We start from the raw sequence: 20,298 nt of genomic DNA, 5'->3' as shown, positions 1-20,298 counted from the left end.
TTCTGACTTTTTCTTTAAAAAGTACTTCAGTCAATTGAGCCATTAAAAGGAGATTAAAACAGCATCTCCTATCGAACAGTAAAAATATCACAGATCATTCATCTGCATGTCTTTATTTAAAATATGCACACACAAAGAACCAGTCCCATAGATGAGTCACACTGAGGCTCAATCCTCCATGTGATAGTTCTTCTAAGCTTGCCTTCAGTTTCAAAAGATTAATTACAAGCTCCGAAATGAAGCACTAACACAATCTACCACTTCAAGAACTAAATAGTTACAATATGGATGTGCTGTATGCTGTGTGCCAAACAGAAAACATAGTTTTAACATGAATTAAAAAGTGCAACTAAAGAGACCCCTCAAACGAAAACAAAATCAAGGGGAAAAAACCTCAAGAGTCATGATACATAAACAACATTACCAAATCAAAATGCAGTCACATCGACACACACATATAAACGAACCACAACAAGAGAATGCCAAAATAATGTCAGAGAACAAAGTCTATGTGAAAATGTCTTATTTACCGATGTTCACTTGAGATCAACTACAAATAGTGCTCAAAAAATATGAGGCAAAGTCAGTGAAGGTTGACCCATCAAGGAAAACCAGGGCGCTGTCCTACGAAGTCGAATGTCAAGCAAATTTTTTTAAAGTGTTTTCAAAATCTCAAAGTCACATTATTTTGTGTCCCTCAGATACTCCTATCTTTTCATTTGAATTTAGAACCTGGAGCTATTTCTACTAAGCACATGTTCTCTGGTCATCTGTTCTCTGCACCAGTCAGCCAAATCTAATGCCAAAAACTATTGCTGTGACCAGGAGGCCCCTAATCCACCACCAGACAGACAAAAACATGTGAAAACCTTTTATTCTATTATTAATGTTGCAAACTCCTTACCCCCAGCAGGACAGCAGAATCCCCCACCTAATTTCATGACAATAACAGTTTTATGACATGCTGTTCATCCTAAGGCAGCGTTCAAACAACACGAAAAACAATTTAAAACAACCCACAATCATAAAAATAAGGTGGGTCCTAAAAAATATACCTCAGGTGTCAAAAACTACATTAAGGAGGAGCATCTTCAGCAATTCAGCCAATCAAGATACATTAATTAGCATACAGCCACAATACCACTTTAGTAGGTCTGCAGCCATGGTAATCCATTAGCCTAGTAGAGCTATCAGAACCATACATATTGTGATGGGATGATGAGCTGCTTGTGCGTAAAATCCTAACCCCTCAGAGTTTGGCTAAGTCCCCAAACCTCTGTCTGTGATGGAGCTCCTTAACCATGACTCCATCAATCGCTCGTTGAATCGGACAGTGGGCGTTTACGGAACTTCTTCCAGCATAAAAGCTCCTTAACGGAAACGCGTCTTCTGGACTCTCGGCGTGACAGTTTCCGCCGAGGAGTGGGTGTCCCTACAGGAGGTCCTGAAATCTCCCCGCTGCTCCCGCTTGAAGTGTCTCTGAGCCCTCCCTCCGACTCACTTTCCCTTGGAACTCCACTTCTCCCCCTGCTGGTCCCCTCCTCCGCTGAATGGTCTCTCTCACCCTCCATGAGCCCTTTCACCTCCTTAGTCTCAGATGGCAGTTCCCTGACATCCACCTCCCCTCCAGGGCCCCCTTCACCCCCTTCCCTCCCCTCCTCTGCGGGAGGCGAGGGAGCAAAACCCCTGAAGGAACCTCCCTCATCTTCCGAAGTTTCGAACACTTCCCTCCACCTTTTGCTGTCTCCGGTTTCCAAGTACTCCTCCTCATCGGAGTCTGTTCCTCCTTCCAACTCCGATTCCCTGAATCCCTCCAGTTCCTCCTCATCGTCGGTGGTGCCAAAGTACTCCCTCCGAAACCTCGCTACTGGCTGAGGTTTCCTGGGGAACCTTTGGTGAAACGTTTCGATCAAGATCTCGTCACGGACCTCCTCTGCCTTCACCCAGGTGTTTTCCGACTCCGGTTCCCCTTCCCACGCGACCAAATACTCCACCTGATTACCCTTCCACCTGGAGTCGATGATTTCCGCCACATGGTTGCGGCTTTCCCTTTCTTCTATGGCTGGCCCCCGTGTGGATACCCCTTCACCTTCCCCCCTGTATGGTGACAGTAATGACCTGTGGAATACTGGGTGCAGTTTCATGTGGTTCGGTAACCGGAGTCTGAACGCCACTGGGTTGACCTGTTGGATGACCTCAAATGGTCCCAATCTTTTGGGTCTCAATTTCTTGCAACCCCCCTTGAACGGCAACCCTTGGGTTGATAGCCAGACCCGACTCCCCACCCTAATTGTTTCACCTTCCCTTCTGCTCTTGTCTGCCTGCCTCTTATATTCTTCCTTGGCCCTTTCTAAGTTGAGTTGGAGTTGACGATGGATCGCTTCCATTTCTTCTACAAAAAGTTCCGCGGCCGGAACACTCCATCTTTCCCCTCCTTCCCCTGGAAACGCCCTGGGGTGGCACCCATAATTAGCCAAAAAGGGGCTCATCCCGGTGGACACATTCTCAGCATTATTGTAAGCAAATTCCGCTAGTGCCAACTTTTCGACCCAATCGTTCTCTCTGTCATTGACATAACACCTCAGGTATTGTTGGAGAATACTGTTTGCTCTCTCCGCCTGCCCATTGGTCTCAGGGTGCCTGGCAGTCGAAAAGTTGACCTCTACGTGCAATAAGCTCATAAGTTTCCTCCAGAATCTGGACGTGAACTGTTTCCCTCTGTCGGAAACCACCCTCAAGGGGGCGCCATGCAGTCTGAAAATATGTTCTACAAACAATTTCGCTGTTTCTTCCGCCGTGACTGCATGTGAGCAAGCTACAAAGTGACCCATCTTAGTTAACAGGTCTACTACGACTAATATGGCGGTTTTCCCCTGGGATTTGGGCAGATCAGTCATAAAATCTATCGACACCGCCTCCCACGGTCGTTCTGGTGTGGGTAACGGTTCTAATAACCCCGCTGGTGCCCGCCTTTCTCCTTTGGCTCTCTGGCATTGGTCACACCTTCTCACATACTCCCGTACATCCTCCCTCACCTTGGGCCACCAAAACTCCCTGGTCACCAACCACATGGTCTTGTGTTGCCCAAAATGCCCCGCTGTGGGATTGTCGTGCAGCTGTTTGAGTACTCTCCCCCTCAATTCCCCTTCGGGTATATATAGCGCCCCTCTGTAATACAATGCCCCGTTTCTTTCTTCAAAACCCCCGGGGTCTTCTCCCTCTCTCCTTAGACCTCTGAGCTTGTCCTGGGCGTACTCATCATTTACCGTTCCCTCTACCAGTTCTCTTTGCCCCACCCAGGCCGCACCACACACCCAGTGGTCCTCTGGGATAATATGTCTCTCTTCCGGCGCTCCCTCCCCCTCCAAATATTCAGGTTTGCGAGAGAGAGCGTCCGCTCTGATGTTTTCTGGACCTGGCACATAGCAAATTTCAAAATGGAATCTGGAGAACTCCTGGGCCCATCTCACTTGTCGTTGGTTGAGCACCCGTGCCGTTCTCCAATACTCCAAATTCTTGTGGTCCGTACACACTTGCACCTTATGTTGTGCGCCAATTAGTAAGTGTCTCCATCTCCGGAACGCTTCGTGAATGGCGAGTAGTTCTCGGTCATATACCGTGTAGTTCCTCTCGGATTTGTTCAGCTTACGCGAAAAGAAGGCACACGGTCTCCATTCCGACTTATTGCTCCCTGGCTGAAGCAGCACCGCCCCCACCGCCCGGTCTGAGGCATCAGTTTCCACTCTCATGGGTTTTTGTAAATCCACATGCAGGAGCTGTTCTTCCGAAGCGAATGCCCTTTTCAATTCCTCAAAAGCATGCTCCGCCTCCGCCGTCCAAACGAATTTCTTCTTGCTGCTTAGACAGTCCGTGATGGGAGCCGTTAAGTGGGCAAAGTTCTTGATGAATTTACGGTAAAAGTTCCCAAACCCTAAGAACCTTTGCACATCTTTTTTCGTTTTCGGTGTCTTCCATTCCAGCACCGCCTGGACCTTCCCTGGATCCATGGCTAATCCCTTGTCTGATAAGCGGTACCCCAGGAATTCCACCTCCTTGGTGTGGAACTGACACTTCTCCAATTTCACCCACAACTGGTTTGCTTGCAGCTGGCTCAGCACTTCCCTGACATCCTTTACATGCTGCTCCTCATTCTCTGAATATATCAGCACGTCATCGAGGAAGGCCACGCAATTCTTGTAGAGCAAAGGTCCCAGTACGTGGTTCATGAGCGATTGAAAACAGGCGGAGCCTGATTGTAATCCGAATGGCATAACGAGATATTCAAACGCCCCCAAAGGGGTGAACATGGTGGTTTTCCATTCATCCCCCTTCTTTATTCGTATCAGGTTGTATGCTCCTCTCAGGTCCAGTTCTCACGAACCGATCGGCTCCCCTGTTTGCACGCCATCAATTGTCTGCGCACCAGCCCCTGTTCAATCTCGCTGGAAAACATCAAATCCATGGCGCGAAAAAACTTCCTCGCGTCCTTCAGCATGTCACTATTCCCTGCCATCAGGGGTCTGACCCAATCTCTCGCCCCTCCTTCGAGATGGCCAATCACAAACGCCACTCTCGATGCCTCGTCGGGAAAGTCATTAAACTGCAGTTCAAGAGCATACTGCATCTCTGTCCTAAAGGCTTGGTAGTTCCTGGGGTCCCCCCCAAACTTCTGCACCATTCCTGGCATCTTTCTTGCTAGTGTAGCGCCTTTTGCCTTTTCTGCATCCTGCGCCCTCCTTTCTTCTAGCCTCGCCGTTTGCATTGCTAGCTGGAGTTCCAACACTCTGTACCTTTCTTCCAGGCTTGGACCCTCTCCAGCTCCTGCTGCTCCTCCGGCTCCGGCTGGGTTACTCATGATGCCTCTCTGCACAAGCTGCTTTCAGGGACTGTCCGATTGCTGTGATGGGATGATGAGCTGCTTGTGCGTAAAATCCTAACCCCTCAGAGTTTGGCTAAGTCCCCAAACCTCTGTCTGTGATGGAGCTCCTTAACCATGACTCCATCAATCGCTCGTTGAATCGGACAGTGGGCGTTTACGGAACTTCTTCCAGCATAAAAGCTCCTTAACGGAAACGCGTCTTCTGGACTCTCGGCGTGACAGTTTCCGCCGAGGAGTGGGTGTCCCTACAGGAGGTCCTGAAATCTCCCCGCTGCTCCCGCTTGAAGTGTCTCTGAGCCCTCCCTCCGACTCACTTTCCCTTGGAACTCCACTTCTCCCCCTGCTGGTCCCCTCCTCCGCTGAATGGTCTCTCTCACCCTCCATGAGCCCTTTCACCTCCTTAGTCTCAGATGGCAGTTCCCTGACACATATGCTCTTACATTGGCCGGAACTATTTCCTTGAAGGCCTACACCAGGTTTCCTCAAACTCGGCCCTCCAAATGTTTTTGGCATACAATTCCCATGATCCCTAGCTAGCAGGACCAGTGGTCAGGGATGATAGGAATTGTAATCTCAAAACATCTGGAGGGCCAAGTTTGAGGAAGACTGGCCTACACATTTTTCTTCTCAGTAAACCAATTGGTAAGAGCCTTGTACAGTGGTAGCTTGGGTTAAGAACTTAATTCATTCTGGAGGTCCGTTCTTAACCTGAAACTGTTCTTAACCTGAGGTACCACGTTAGCTAATGGGGCTTCCCGCTGCTGCCGCACCGCTGCCGCACAATTTCTGTTCTCATCCTGAAACAAAGTTCTTAACCCAAGGTAGTATTTCTGGTTAGCGGAGTCTGTAACCTGAAGTGCCTGTAACCTGAGGTACCACTGTATTTACACTTAAAAACAAACAAGCAAACCAAACAGTCCACCGAATGATCTAGAAACCTACCGGTAATTTAAAATTGCTCCTCTCTGCCATAGGCTCACTGTTTTAATATTGGGTATATTACTTTAACAGACTTTAAATCAAAGTGGTAGGCAATTAGCCATGGCTTACAGCAAGAGACAAAACAATAGTCCAGTAACTATTTAAAGGCTAGCAAATTGTCGTTAGTAATCCATGAAAGTTTAAGTATCTAATGAAATGTAGTCCAATAAAGCTTAGACCTTAATAAAGTTGTCTTTAAGATCCCAGTAGAGTTGTTCTTCTTTTGCTAGAACTGCACTGTGATCTATTTAACAGGGTTAAAAAAAAAACCTATGAAACACTTTGGCAAATTTAAAATGCTATTACAAAAGTAGGGTGGTGGATGGGATGCTTCAGATGAGAACCCAAGTGTGCAGAGCCAACATGTAGTACAGGATAGTATATTGTACCCTGAATGCACACCCTACCCCCCGGGCAAGCCTATCCCAGCAGACAATCATATATCTGATTTACTGAAGGGCTTCATGCAAAACCCAATGTCTGTAGGCCTGAATATACTGGTTGTGTCCCAGCTGGTTTGGCCCGTGATTCCAAACAGGGCCTCGTGCAATTTAAAATAAGAAACAGGCAGCTGAAGATAATAAAAAGTCTATTGTTCTTTATTTGCAATATTCCATTTATATCCATTCTACCCTTCTTTCAAAGAGCTCAATGTACCATTTATGGGTCTCCCTTCCTCCATGTTATCCTCACAGCAAAGCTATAAGGAGGCAGGTTAGGTTGACAGACAGTTGCTGATCCAAGGTCTCAACTTGAGCTTCACGGCTGATTTTAACCCTGGTTTCCCAAGTTCTAGTCCACTTAATAACCCTCCATCTGATTCCACATTCTCGAAAAAGATATAGAATTCTGCACGATGCCTTTCAGACTTATCCATTCAGGCTACAATCCTGTACATACTTATCAGGGAGAAATCCTCATGGAATTACTGTACAGTGGTACCTCGTGTTAGTTAACCCGAGGTACCACTGTACTTCTGTGCAATGTAACAGTTATTCATGGCATGAACTTACATTACAAATTGTAGCAGCTTTTAATGGATGGAATGATACAATGTAAAGTGTTTGTTTGCTGAGGAGGATGGGGACAGAACCAGAATAGGTGGGAGCCACGCAACTTTCCCCCCAGCAGATAAGTAACTGTTAACAGCAGGGGACCCCCCCCTTCTGAGGTAAAGAAAGACACTTTTTTCAGTTTAAGGTAAAGGTAAAGGGACCCCTGACCATTAGGTCCAGTTGTGGCAGACTCTGGGGTTGCGGCGCTTATCTCGCTTTATTGGCCGAGGGAGCCAGCATGACTAAGCCGCTTCTGGCGAACCAGAGCAGCGCACGGAAACGCTGTTTTACCTTCCCGCCGGCGCGGTACCTATTTATCTACTTGCACTTTGACGTGCTTTCGAACTGCTAGGTTGGCAGGAGCAGGGACCAAGCAACAGGAGCTCACCCCGTTGCGGGGATTCGAACCTTAAGCAAGGTGCTAAATATCTGTACAATTGCAACACTTAAGTGTCCACAGTATCTTTGCAAGGGAGGATACAGAACAAACCGCAACAACTTGGCCAAACCACCAGGCTTCATTGTCCACACCTCTGTGATATGGCAGTTAAATGAGACTCTAATCCATAGGGATAGTGTCAGGGAACTGCCATCAGTGCCGGAGGGAGAGAGCAAAAGCCAGAGGGATTATAGAGAGCCTCCAGGGATCGGGAGAAGCAGCTCCTCTTCTGGGGAAGAGAATAAACGCAGCTCCAGTGGAGAGGGGGTGCAGGAGTCGGAAATGGCGAGGCGGTCCCACGACTCCCTGCCTGGGACAAGCGGGGAAGGAAGGGGTCCTCCGCTGCCCACGCCCTCTCTGCGCAGAAGGCTTTCGCGCAGAGAGGGAAGGCGGAGACTGGGCGACAAGGAGCTTCTTTGCTGGAAGAAGTTTAAGAAACGCCCACTCACGGATTCTGCCAGCGATTGAGTCAGCCACGGGTGAGTGGCTCTCCGGACAGATAAAGTTTACATTAGCAGCCAGCCAGGGAGAGATTTGCCTGCTTGCGCACGAGCAACCCCTTGGAAACCTAACAGATAGAATGAAACCTTTGGCTGCCTGCTTAAGAATCAATGGCCGGAAGCCTTCTCACTGCCTGTGCCGTGCCATAACAACCTGATAGCACCTCCTCCTTTTCCGGAAAACAAAAAAATGTTTTGTTTTTTTACCTGCTCTGAAGCTTCCGTCAAGAAAAAGTGAGAGTTATCAAACATTTAAATATTGCAACTTATTACTCAACCTTTTATAAATTCACATCTAATATCATACTTTTAAAATTCACATCTAATATCATACTTTTGAAACTCACATCTCTGCTCTGTAGTTGCAGAATTTATGATTACTGTGCAATATTGCTTTAAAATAGTTAGTAAAGGTAAAGGGACCCCTGACCATTAGGGCCAGTCATGACAGACTCTGGTGTTGCGGCGCTCATCTCGCTTTATTGGCCAAGGGAGCCGGCGTACAGCTTCCAGGTCATGTGGCCAGCATGACTAAGTCGCTTCTGGCGGAACCAGAGCAGCGCACGGAAATGCCATTTACCTTCCTGCTGGAGCGGTACCTATTTGTCTACTTGCACTTTGACGTGCTTTCAAACTGCTAGGTTGGCAGGAACAGGGACCGAGCAACGGGAGCTCACCCCGTCGCGGGGATTCGAACCGCCAACCTTCTGATCGGCAAGTCCGCATCCCTTAAAAATAGTTAATTAATCATTATTTATTTTTGTTAAATATTATTTTAAAAGTAGCTACATGTACACTGTTGTAAAGATTTTATCATGAGATGGTTTATCACAGTCTGAGCCACGTAATATCAGAGAACGGGAAGGGGAGAATATGATTAATGAGGAAGCAGAAGTTGATGATAAGCCAGGAATCCTCCTTTTGCCAGTGGGGGAAAAAATCAGATTCTATTTCCGGAGTTTAAAATATGACAGTGTTCCCAGAATTTAATCTAGTCAACACCACATTTTAGTGGGAAGGAATTCCAAGGAAATGCAGCATTTTATTTTTTCTTAACGTTCCAGCCAACCTGACAATCTTTAACTAGATAGCCCCGGTTTTCCTTAACTACAGTCTCCAATCTTCTTGTGCCTGCAGCCCATGTTTAACACTTATTGCCACATTTTATATCTGTTTTTAATACATTATAATTAAGTAATACTTCAGGTATCCTGAAGGATGGAGACACAAGTTAGGGTCACAGTTCATTTGAACTTAAACAGACAAACCTAGCAACATAAAGCTTCATTGGGGGAAATAGATTGGGTGAAAAATATATAAGACCCAGAATTTATGTATGAGAAAATGAAGAAAATGACTGTAGCATTATTTTAACTATTCAACCAGAAGAATAACCCCAGTCACAGTGACGGAACAAAGGTCAGCTAATTCACACAGACCCATCCCTACGACTGCAATGCCAAATCAGTGAACCACATTTTTTTAAAGCCCTTCTGTCCAGCTCTCTGCATACTCTGCTGAAAACTGATCAGCAATCATCATTCAGTCAAAAGTCCTTTGAAGTGAGAAATGCAACACAAGATGGATTTTTTTGGAATGTGGAAAAGATCTAGGTCGTAATTAACTGGAGCTGGACAATGTCTGATTAAGGGCCATCCTAGCAAACTCGAAAAGGTGAAGAAAATGAAACAGTTGACAAGAAACACTTGACCAGCATCTAACCTTTCTAACAATGTACTGTATTTATATCCGAGAAGCTTTACAACTATTTAAAATAGACCAAGCTGGAGCATGATGCCCAGAGAACTTCACTGAAAACAAAGCATAGCAAAGTTTGAAACTTAAATATACTAACCGGGGGGGGGGGGAGTGGCAATCACAGGAAACCATGACACACTTCATTTCAGTATAGATATAGTTGTTTGAAAGGGGCCTCCAAATATATACTTTGTCACATGCCCTATACAAGGAATTTCCTCAAACTATCTACAGGAAACACATTGCATTAGAAAGCAATAAAGGAATGAATATTCAAGATAATTCTTTCATATGAATGTTTCATTCAACACAATATCCTTCATTAGGCAAAGTATATTTCTGCTTTTCCTGAAGTATAATGGGGTAGTAGGGAAGCCAGGTACGTTTTACTACTTCCTTACAATTCTGAAGACGTACCAAGATCAGTCAGCAGAACTTTTTTGAGGGACAGGAACAAAACAAGAGCAACATAATCGAGTTAAACTTATAAATTACTTCACACATACACAAACACGACGAAAGAAGAACAGTCAATCCTATTGTTTCTGTGATTTTCCCAGTTCGATCAATTAAAAACAAATATGTTACTAGTTAAAAACGAGAGGAGAGATGTGCCCCAAATCATATAAGTTCATTTTTTTTATTTTAAAAAGCAAACTAAGAAATTAAGTGCTGGCCCTTGTGCAGAGGAAGGTTATCATTCCAGGCAACAGATTCTGGTAGCAGGCAACAAGGTGATGGTGTTTTGCATATCAAGCCAGCTGCCATATTTCCTTCCCCCAGGTGTAGAAGACCCTGTCCTGTCAGTGCTCAAGTATGATTTATCTGCCAGCCCTATTGGCTTCTGCACTTAAAATAGGAAATGAAACTATTCTTTCCTTAAAATAGGAAATGAAACTATTCTTTCCTTCACCTAATGCAGCAAAATGTATTTGGCTGGTTCTGGTGTTCTGACAATTAGGGATCAGCTGTAATACCAGTGGTAAAGTCTAGTTAAATTTTCTGTTCTACATGCAAGTCAGTTGGTATTAATAGTACAACAAACTACAAATGTCACAATATAGAAAATGGCTCCTTAAAGGATATAATAATAGTAACAATAATGCAAGCAATAATGGGGGGGGGGTGCAAACCATTACTCTCCTCAACTAGAACTGTTTCAGTGGATGTGGCTTTTTCTATTTCCTCAAATTCACCACCATCCACTTTCCAGACATGCCAAACAAATGCCAAAATGTATCATATAAAACTGTAAAACAAACTTTTGCTTGAAAATTGTGTTATGATATGTCACAACCAAACCAAGATCAATTATTCGTTTTTCTGACATATCCACAAATGAAAACCATCTACCTTCACTCTAGTCAACAAATGATGGATCAACAGCTGTAATTGTCAGTTTGCTTCTGGCAAGTAAATCATTTGCTCTGGCAACAGCTTGTGATCATAAAAACTCCTACCCTTCATCCATGCCTGAAGAAATATGAGGATTGTTTTGTTCCACTGTTACAACATCCCTTCAAGTGATCCTGGGTGGATTTCCTTTCAAATGCAACCCTGTATGAAGACATAGCCACCACTGTTGGTGAAGGGAACAAGTGGAAGTAGCTGTCCAGGTTTTTTTTACTCTATCTAGAGATGTTAGGGATTGAACCTGGGACATTTTGCATGCAAACTAATTTCTCTGCTACTGAGCTGACTATTTCATCTAGAATAAGGTTACCAGACGTCCCCGTTTCCCAGGGACAGTCCCCAGATTTACAAATCAGTCCCCTGACTAAATCCTATCATTCCTACTAAAGTTGAAAAGTGTCCCCGGATTCATTGAAAAAAATCTGGTAACTTTAATCTAGAACAAACACTCCTGAAGTGCCTGATCACCTCATCTGTCTCCTGAGAAATCTCTATGTGGGACAAGAAGCTGCAGTTAGAACTGGATATGGAACAACTAATTGGTTCAAAATTGGGAAAGGAGTACAACAAGGCTGTATATTGTCTCCCTGCTTGTTTAACTTATATGCAGAATTCATCATGCAAAAGGCTGGGCTGGATGAATCCCTAGCCGGAATTAAGATTGCTGGAAGAAATATCAACAACCTCAGATATGCAGATGACACAACCTTGATGGCAGAAAGTGAGGAGGAATTAAAGAACCTTTTATTGAGGGTGAAAGAGGAGAGCGCAAAATATGGTCTGAAGCTCTACATCAAAAAAACGAAGATCATGGCCACTGGTCCCATCACCTCCTGGCAAATAGAAGGGGAAGAAATGGAGGTAGTGAGAGATTTTACTTTCTTGGGCTCCATGATCACTGCAGATGGTGACAGCAGCCACAAAATTAAAAGACGCCTGCTCCTTGGGAAGAAGGCGATGGCAAACCTAGACAGCGTCTTAAAAAGCAGAGACATCACCTTGCCAACAAAGGTCCGTATAGTAAAAGCCATGGTTTTCCCAGTAGTGATGTATGGAAGTGAACGCTGGACCATAAGAAAGGCTGATCGCCGAAGAATTGATGCTTTTGAATTGTGGTGCTGGAGGAGACTCTTGAGAGTCCCATGGACTGCAAGAAGATCAAACCTATCCATTCTGAAGGAAATCAGCCCTGAGTGCTCACTGGAAGGACAGATCCTGAAGCTGAGACTCAAATACTTTGGCCACCTCATGAGAAGAGAAGACTCCCTGGAAAAGACACTGATGTTGGGAAAGATGGAGGGCACAAGGAGAAGGGGACGACAGAGGACAAGATGGTTGGACAGTGTTCTTGAAGCTACCAGCATGAGTTTGACCAAACTGCGGGAGGCAGTGGAAGACAGAAGTGCCTGGCGTGCTCTGGTCCATGGGGTCACGAAGAGTCGGACACGACTAAACAACAACAACAACAACAAAACACTCCTGACACACAAAGAGAACCCAGTTCTGCCAGTACTAGGCAATTCCATTCGACTGCAACCAAGAAAATATTGGGTGTCCTAGAGAAATACAGCTAACTGAGTCCTTTAAAAAAAGAAAAACAAGACATGTAGATCCTGCAAAATCACATCCCATGCAATGCAAACAATGCTGATTGCTGCCTATTTGAAAATTTTTAATATGGCACAATATGTTATTGCATTCTCAAAATTGTTTACTGTATTGGCGAGATCATAAAATTGGCGGGGGTGGGAGAGAGAGAAAAAGAACAACAGAAACTGGTTCCAAACACATTTTCAGATGTTCTTTTTCGTAAGGAAAATCTGTAAAAACAATACAGAAAATATACATTCTCAAAGAACACAAAGCAACATACTTTAATGAGAAACACAAAAAATAATAAACTATGTCAGACAAATTCTGCAGTAATTCAGCTACAATGAATAACATGTAAACATTCTACATTAAAACAATATGAGACCTTAGGGCAGACAGTACAACAAAGCTATAATAATGGTAAGTATTATTAGCCAATATTTATTTTTAATATAAATGGAGGAAGGGGAACACACAAAACGTAAGCCAAGACAAATGTGTGTGTGTTTAAGAAAGAAGAGATTGAGTTTCTCTTTTCTGTGCATCAACAAAGCAGGCTTTCCACTGGTTCTGCTTTCCATTTATAAATTCGTATATACAGCTGGTCATGAGATGCGCTTCACAACTGTAGATGACTCAACTGAAACTGGCAGGAATAGAAGTACAGACATTAACAGTTTCCTTTTTTAAAAAAAGGACTTCCTTTGCACAGATAAAAGTACCGCACCACTTGAAATGCCCCTTTTAAAGAAATCAGCATTTTCAACACTTAACGAAATCCGAGCAAAGCAGCAGCCCCAAACCAAACTGCTGCCTCCCTCAAAGCAGTGAAAAGTTATATTAGTAAATGTACACTTTATGGTTTTAAAAAAGGCAAATAAAACCATCTTAAAAGGCAATATCATTTGGAAAAGCAAAACACATCAATTTGGCTCATTTAGGTGACACTAATTTTTCCCAATTCCCAGTGTCAAAATCCACAATTAAGTCACTCTTTTCTGAAATCATAAACTTGATGAACATTTTAGTAGGTCAACCAAGAGTTCAGGTGTAACTTAAGTCTGAACACTATCTTGCAATATTTTGGTGGGTATATTTTTGAATACCTTCTGTTTCTGCTCTTTTCCCATCTTTTTGTGGGAGCATCCAAGGACCACAAACACCATGAAGTGGGGATGGGAGAATGCCTGCACTGCTACCTATACATTGGTTCTTCTCCTGCCTGGATTCAGCAACATGTCACAAAGTAAATTTAATCATAGAATTGTAGAGTTGGACGGGATCCTGAGGGTCATCTAGCCCAACCTCCTGCAAGGGAGGAATCCCAACTCAAGCACCCATGACAGGTGGCCATCCAACCTCTGCTTAAAAACATCTAAGGAAGGAGAGTCCATAAGGTCCGGAGGAAGTCTGTTTCACTGTCGAACAGTTCCTACTGTCAGAAAGTTCTTCCTAATGTTTAGTCAGGATCTCCTTTCTTGAAGCCATTAGTTTGGGTCCTACCCTCCAGAGCAAGAGAAAACAAGCTTGCTCCATAGACAGCTCAGCTGGTAGAGCATGAGACTCTTATTCTCAGGGTCATGGGTTAGAGCCCCATGCACTGCAGGAGGCTGGACCCTTGGGAGTTCCTTCCAACTCTACAATTCTATGATTTTATTATCTTCCATGTGACAACCCTTTAGATATTTGAAGATGGCTATCATATCTCCTCTTGGTCGCCTCTTTCCCAAGCTAAACATACCCAACACCCTCAACCATTCCTCATAAGGCTTGGTTTCCATGCCCCTGATCATCTTGGTCGCCCTCCTCTGCAGACATTCCAGCTTATTAATATCCTTCTTAAATTGTGGTGCCCAGAACTAGGCACAGTACTCCAGGTGTGGTCTGACCAAGGCTGACTAAAGTGCAGCTATTACTCCCCTTGATCAGGATGCTATATTTCTGTTGATGCAGCCTAGAATAGCATTAGCCTTTTTTGCCCCTGCATCACACTGTTGATGTATGTTAAACTTGTGGTCTACTAAGGCCCCTAGATCCTTTTCACATATACTATTGCCAATCCATATGTCCTCCACCTTCTATTTGTGCAGCTGGTTATTCTTGCCTAAATGTAGTACCTGACACTTGTCCCTTCTGAAATTTATTTTGTTAGTTTAGGCCCTGTTCTCTAACCTGTTAAGGGCTTCCTGAATTCCGATTCTGTCTTCTGCGGCATTAGCTACCCCTTCCAGTTTGGTGTCATCTGCAAATTGATGAGTATCCCCTCAATTCCTTCATCCAAGTTGTTTACCAAGACATTGAACAACAATGGTTGTAAGGACAGAACCTGCAGCACCCCACTTGTCACTTAAGTCCAGGCACTTTTAGTGAGCGTTCTTCAGGTTCAGTCAAGTCAACCAACTACAAATACACCTAACAGTTACCTTATCCAGTGAGTTAGGGGAACAAGATAAGTAACCCTAACAAGTTAGCATTGAAGACAGCTCTTGAAATTATACCTTTACTATCCAACCAGACAGATGAGAATTTAATTCACCGCTGAATACCAAAACAGTCTCTTAAGTATTTTACAAAAATAGCAAATATACTGGTATGTATATTGATAGATATATGTTGTGCACACAGAGAGGAAAACTAAAAAACAACAACAACCTGCAATCCAAAGGTGACGACAGTCCTATAGGCTGCCTTACCTATCTATATCCCGTTCCCCCTGCTCAATATCTCGGCTGAAGCATTTCTCAGTCACTCACTCAATGGCAGCATCCTCCTCACACATTTTATATGTAATTTTTTTTTCAAAGAAACAACAATGTAAAACAATGAAATTCAAAATTCAAAAATGGCCATTCACAGTTTCAATCCGGACCTGGCATTAATTAATTAAAATTTATATGCCACCCTTCATCATAAGATCTCAAGGCGGTTCCCAGAATAAAAAATTGGCATGTTCTAATAGAATCTGAACACATGAAGCACAGGGCACGTTTGCTGATCACCACTCAATACCAAGCTGACCCAGAGATGGTTCCTTCTTATGGACCTTTTTGGAGTGCCTCACATGGAACGAGCAAAACAAAGTGAGCCCCTTCATCACCAGGTGAGCATATCAGGGATGCCTATTAGCTAGCATCTTTGAGTGATAAAATTTCAGGAGCTCTTCAGAAGACTCAACATCTTATCATGTTACAGTCCATGTAGCTTACTCTTCTAATGGTAAACCAGTTTGTAACTACATTTTAAAACCACAGATGAATTTCCTCTAAAACTGTACTGTCTTGGTTGGCAAAAATATCAGTAACACAAGAGTATGCAGAATTTTTCTCATGTTTTTCTTAGTTAGTTCTATTGTAATTTTTGCAAACACCAAAAAGTGCAATACAGAAAACGAGGACACCATGGAACACTATGAAAGACCACTGAATCACACGCTGAATCACAAATCCATAGCTATCACTCAGCCTACAACTTTCTCTATTAAACAGAAGCCTTGAATTAAAGCCCAGTGAAAAAAATATTATAGGATTTATTCCTTTGTCCTCTTGTGAAATTATCACAAACTAAACAATGCATTTTCCTGCCAATGCATGTTCTCATTTGGGGGCTGGGTGAGGCTGGGGAGTGGATGGTGAAGAAAAGTTGTTTTGAGCCAGTCTTGGTGATTACTAATGCTTTAAAGGCTAAAAAAGGAAATAATAATAATAACTGAAGCCACTTTACAAAGCTTTTTAAAATAAATAAATCAATAAATCAATAAATCAATAAATCTCTATTTCGTACATAAAAGTGCACATCATATCAAATGCATTTCATTGCATAGCACCTTCCATTTTCAAGCACAGCCATTTTCATTAAAGATTGTGTGTGTCTGTGTGTGTGTGTGTGTTAAAGAGTATTTAATTTCTGCTTCACATAAAGACACACATGTGCCAAGATACTATTTTACGTTTATATGTACTAAATGCATCCATTTACAATACTTCTACGAATTATTTAAAAACAAAAAACTGGCACTACAAAAACAGTTGCATCTGCACAAATAGACACACACACACACACACACACACACACACACACATATGCCCTTGCATTACTATTCCTCAAATCCCAAAGCACACATGCAATGCTATTTTCATGAATTGTAAAAAGGCAAGGAGTTGGAGAAAGTGCAGAAAGGGGCAACCGAATTGGTCAAGGGGATAGAGCAACTCCCCGATAGGGAAAAGTTGCAGCATTTGGGACTTTTTAGTTTACAAAAAAGGCAAGTAAGCAGTAACATGATAGAAGTTTTATATACTGTATTTATACACAGTGTTTTAAAAAATGTTTAGGGGTACTCACATTTTCCTACTCGTATTGAAATACTGCCCCTCAATGAGGCCAAACTTAGACTCACATAATGTTTAGGGGTATGTGTCCCCCTGCGTACCCCCAGAAAAAAAGCACTGATTATACATGGCATGGAAAAAGTTGGATAGAGGACAGTTTTCTCTCCCTTTCTAATAATGCTAGAACTCATGGACATTCCATGAAGCTGAATGTTGGACGATTAAGGACAGGTAAAAAGTACTTAATGCAGAACACAGTTAAAATATAGAACTCAAAACCCGCAGGAGGCTGTGGTGGCAACCAACCTGAATGGCTTTGAAAGACTGGACAAATAACATGGAGGACAAAGGCTATCAATGGCTGTCAGCCTCTAAATACAAGTTGCTGGTAGGTTGTGTTGCGTTCTTGTCTACCTTGCAGGCTTCCCACAGACATCTGGTCAGCCCTTGTAATGCTAGACTGGATAGATCGTTAGCCTGATCCAACACGCTTGTCTTATGAACTAGTTTTTTCTATAAAAAGGTACACATTTTGGGGGGAAATGCAGATGCTTCAGCAAAACCACAAACCAGAATTGTTAAAAATACAGGATCACATTAGGAAAACCACACTACCACAAGTGCTGGAGTTTTACAACTCAATGAAACCTTAAAATAATAATTTCCCATTCATTTGCAGTTACCACTAATTAACTAGAACCGTTTAAGTACCCAAAAACCTTGACTGATCACACAACCACTAATGATTCTAGAATGAGTAAATGAAACAGAAATATTGTGTCTGAATGTGTGCTTTTTTTAAAGGCTACAACTGATTTCTCTCTCTCAATTGTGGAAAACTAAATTATGTCTTGAAAATGAAGGAGTGAGAATTATAGCTTATGTCAGGGATGGAAAACTGCTAACTGGCATGCCAGGTCCAATACCCAAGTACTTTTAAAGTATTTTTCTACTCCCCCCCCCCAAAAAAAATCCACTGATTTTATCTGCAAGGGCATCTGCAACAGCGAAAATATTAATAAAAAAATAACTACATGTTAGTAGCATTGGGGATGTTTTGGCATAGCCATGGCAGCATAGTTAGAAGTATTTCTCTAATTCCTCAGGAAACAGGAAGAAACATTCATTTCTATTTCCTGAAATCTTGTGTACAGTGGTACCTCGGGTTACAGACGCTTCAGGTTACAGACTCCGCTAACCCAGAAAAAGTACATCAGATTAAGAACTTTGCTTCAGGCTGAGAAGAGAAATCGTGCTCCGGTGGCGTGGCAGCAGCAGGAGGTCCCATTAGCTAAAGTGGTGCTTCAGGTTAAGAACAGTTTCAGGTTAAGAATGGACCTCTGGAACGAATTAAGTACTTAATCCGAGGTACCACTGTACTCTTATAACACTGCCCACTTCTTTTTATTTTACATAAAAAGCATTCCTGCCCACACAAGAAAAAGGAGGGCTGTATAGACATGGTTGCTCTCTCTCTCTTTATCTGTCTGGCAAACCTCAGGAACTGAGGTAAAGACAGGATACTGTTGAACACCACCCACAATCTTCACAGCAGTATGAGATTCTAGGTAGTTCCAGGCTCTTACCCAGGGTCGGTGTTTCCTTCTGGACAATGAGACACAGTATGCATATTTACTTATTGACACATATATACAACTTGAGCCAATAACGTTGGGGCTCCCAGCATCACACTTCAAAAGGGTTCTGCTTCTCCCATTGTAGTAGTCTCTGATTTAAACTGTCAGCCCGTATTGTGTTCAGCCCCCCCCTCCAGCCTGCTGCGTTTAACAGAGTGACACCTTTTCCCCTCGATCATGCCACAGCCAACCGAAATCCTCAAACTTCCTCCTAACAAAAACTCTAGCTTCTGAATAACGATCTCAGACCTCAAGGTCGGGCTCCACCCATCTGTCAGCTGACAAGAGTCTCTAATTCACTCATAGCCCATCTCCCTGCCTTTGTTCTCTGTTAATCGTATCTCAGGCAATCGTCTTACACAGAAAGCTGAGTCCAGCTATTAGAAGCCTGACTTTCAGTTTAACTCACCAAGCATTGATTAAATTATAACACTGACTAAATCCAGGAATTATGGGTGCCTTGCAGCCACAAACTCTAGCAACCAAACTCGTAACAATATTATAAGCATAGATGCACTTGTTCCTAACTCTATGCAAGTTTTCAAGAGGAGTATGCTTGCAAAACTTGAGAAAGTCAACAGAGGTGTTCTTTAGGCACAGAAAGCCCCCTTGCCTCAGAAAAGGATGAAGAGTGGGCCATTAATTCTCTCCCCATTCCCTACAACCTTGGTGTTTCAAATTTAAAGGGAGGAAAGAGGGACTTGAATGAAAATGTATGAGCAATGCAGTGTGTTCTGAGTGTGCTTTATATATGCGTGTGTGCTTGGCTGTGTATTAGTATGAGCAGGAGAGGGATGGCCACATAATGTTAAGTTAAGCCCTCTCCTCTTTCGTTTTGTCCACAGTCACAGCTGATGTGCGGCATCTAAACAGTTGGCGAAGAGTGGGATGTGTGGGGAGAGAGTTAGTCACTCTAGGTTTCTGTCCATGTTCTGAGAAACCCCTAAAAGATTAGTAAAAGAGACAAGTTTCTCTGAAAAACATCTTGTAACACCACCACGTACTAATCTTTACTTGCCATGTACAGCAGAGAGAAACGCTGGAATTTCCACACCTTGCCCAGCAGACCCTTTTGAGCATCTTGTCAACATGCTCATCCAACTGACACCATTAAATGGTGTTCCGGAAGCATTCACAGGCACTATAATCAAGACTGAATGTAAGATGGTCATAATCTGTTTGATCTCGGTGATCTTGCCATATGACTTCTTCTAACTGGCCACCTGGCACCAGATTGTTACAACACTAGCTGCATGAGCCCTGAAGAACATAGAATCATAAACTGAAGATCTGGAAGGGACTCTGAAGGCCATCTGGTCCAACCCCCTACAATTCAGAAATCTGATTGCCTAGGTTATTTTTTAAAAAAAGTGTCTAAGCAGCTGCTGGCTTGGTAAGAGTGGTAAACCAACTCCACTGTAAACCAATCCATAATCTGGAAGCCTATGTCAAAATGATGAAAAGCTTGATAAACCTTATAAAGCAATGTTCTCTGGATTGACAGAAACCCCATTACGTTGCAGAACTGCAGTAAGTGAAGGATTTAAAATGACATTGTTATCTGACAGGTCATTTTATATAGGTGACGTTTTCCTCACCAACAGCTGGCCTAGCAGAAGTGTGTAGCACACAGCTTAACATCAGTAAATCTTTAAAGCAAAGAGGAAAATTGATCTATCAAAGTGCTCCATTTTCCATGGTAAGTTTAGATATAA

General features: G+C 43.2%; 1 protein-coding gene across 3 annotated transcripts in view; it reads right to left on the bottom strand.

The window, feature by feature from the left end:
* ARHGAP6 (Rho GTPase activating protein 6) overlaps nt 1–20,298 on the bottom strand; it is a 187,180-nt gene that overhangs the window by 66,617 nt on the left and 100,265 nt on the right. The window lies entirely within an intron of this gene.

Source organism: Podarcis raffonei, chromosome 4 (genome assembly GCF_027172205.1).
Source record: "Podarcis raffonei isolate rPodRaf1 chromosome 4, rPodRaf1.pri, whole genome shotgun sequence".
NCBI classification, from domain to species: Eukaryota; Metazoa; Chordata; class Lepidosauria; order Squamata; family Lacertidae; genus Podarcis; species Podarcis raffonei.
The sequence above is the reverse complement of the archived record's forward strand: the minus strand, read 5'-3'. Positions and strand labels throughout refer to the sequence as shown.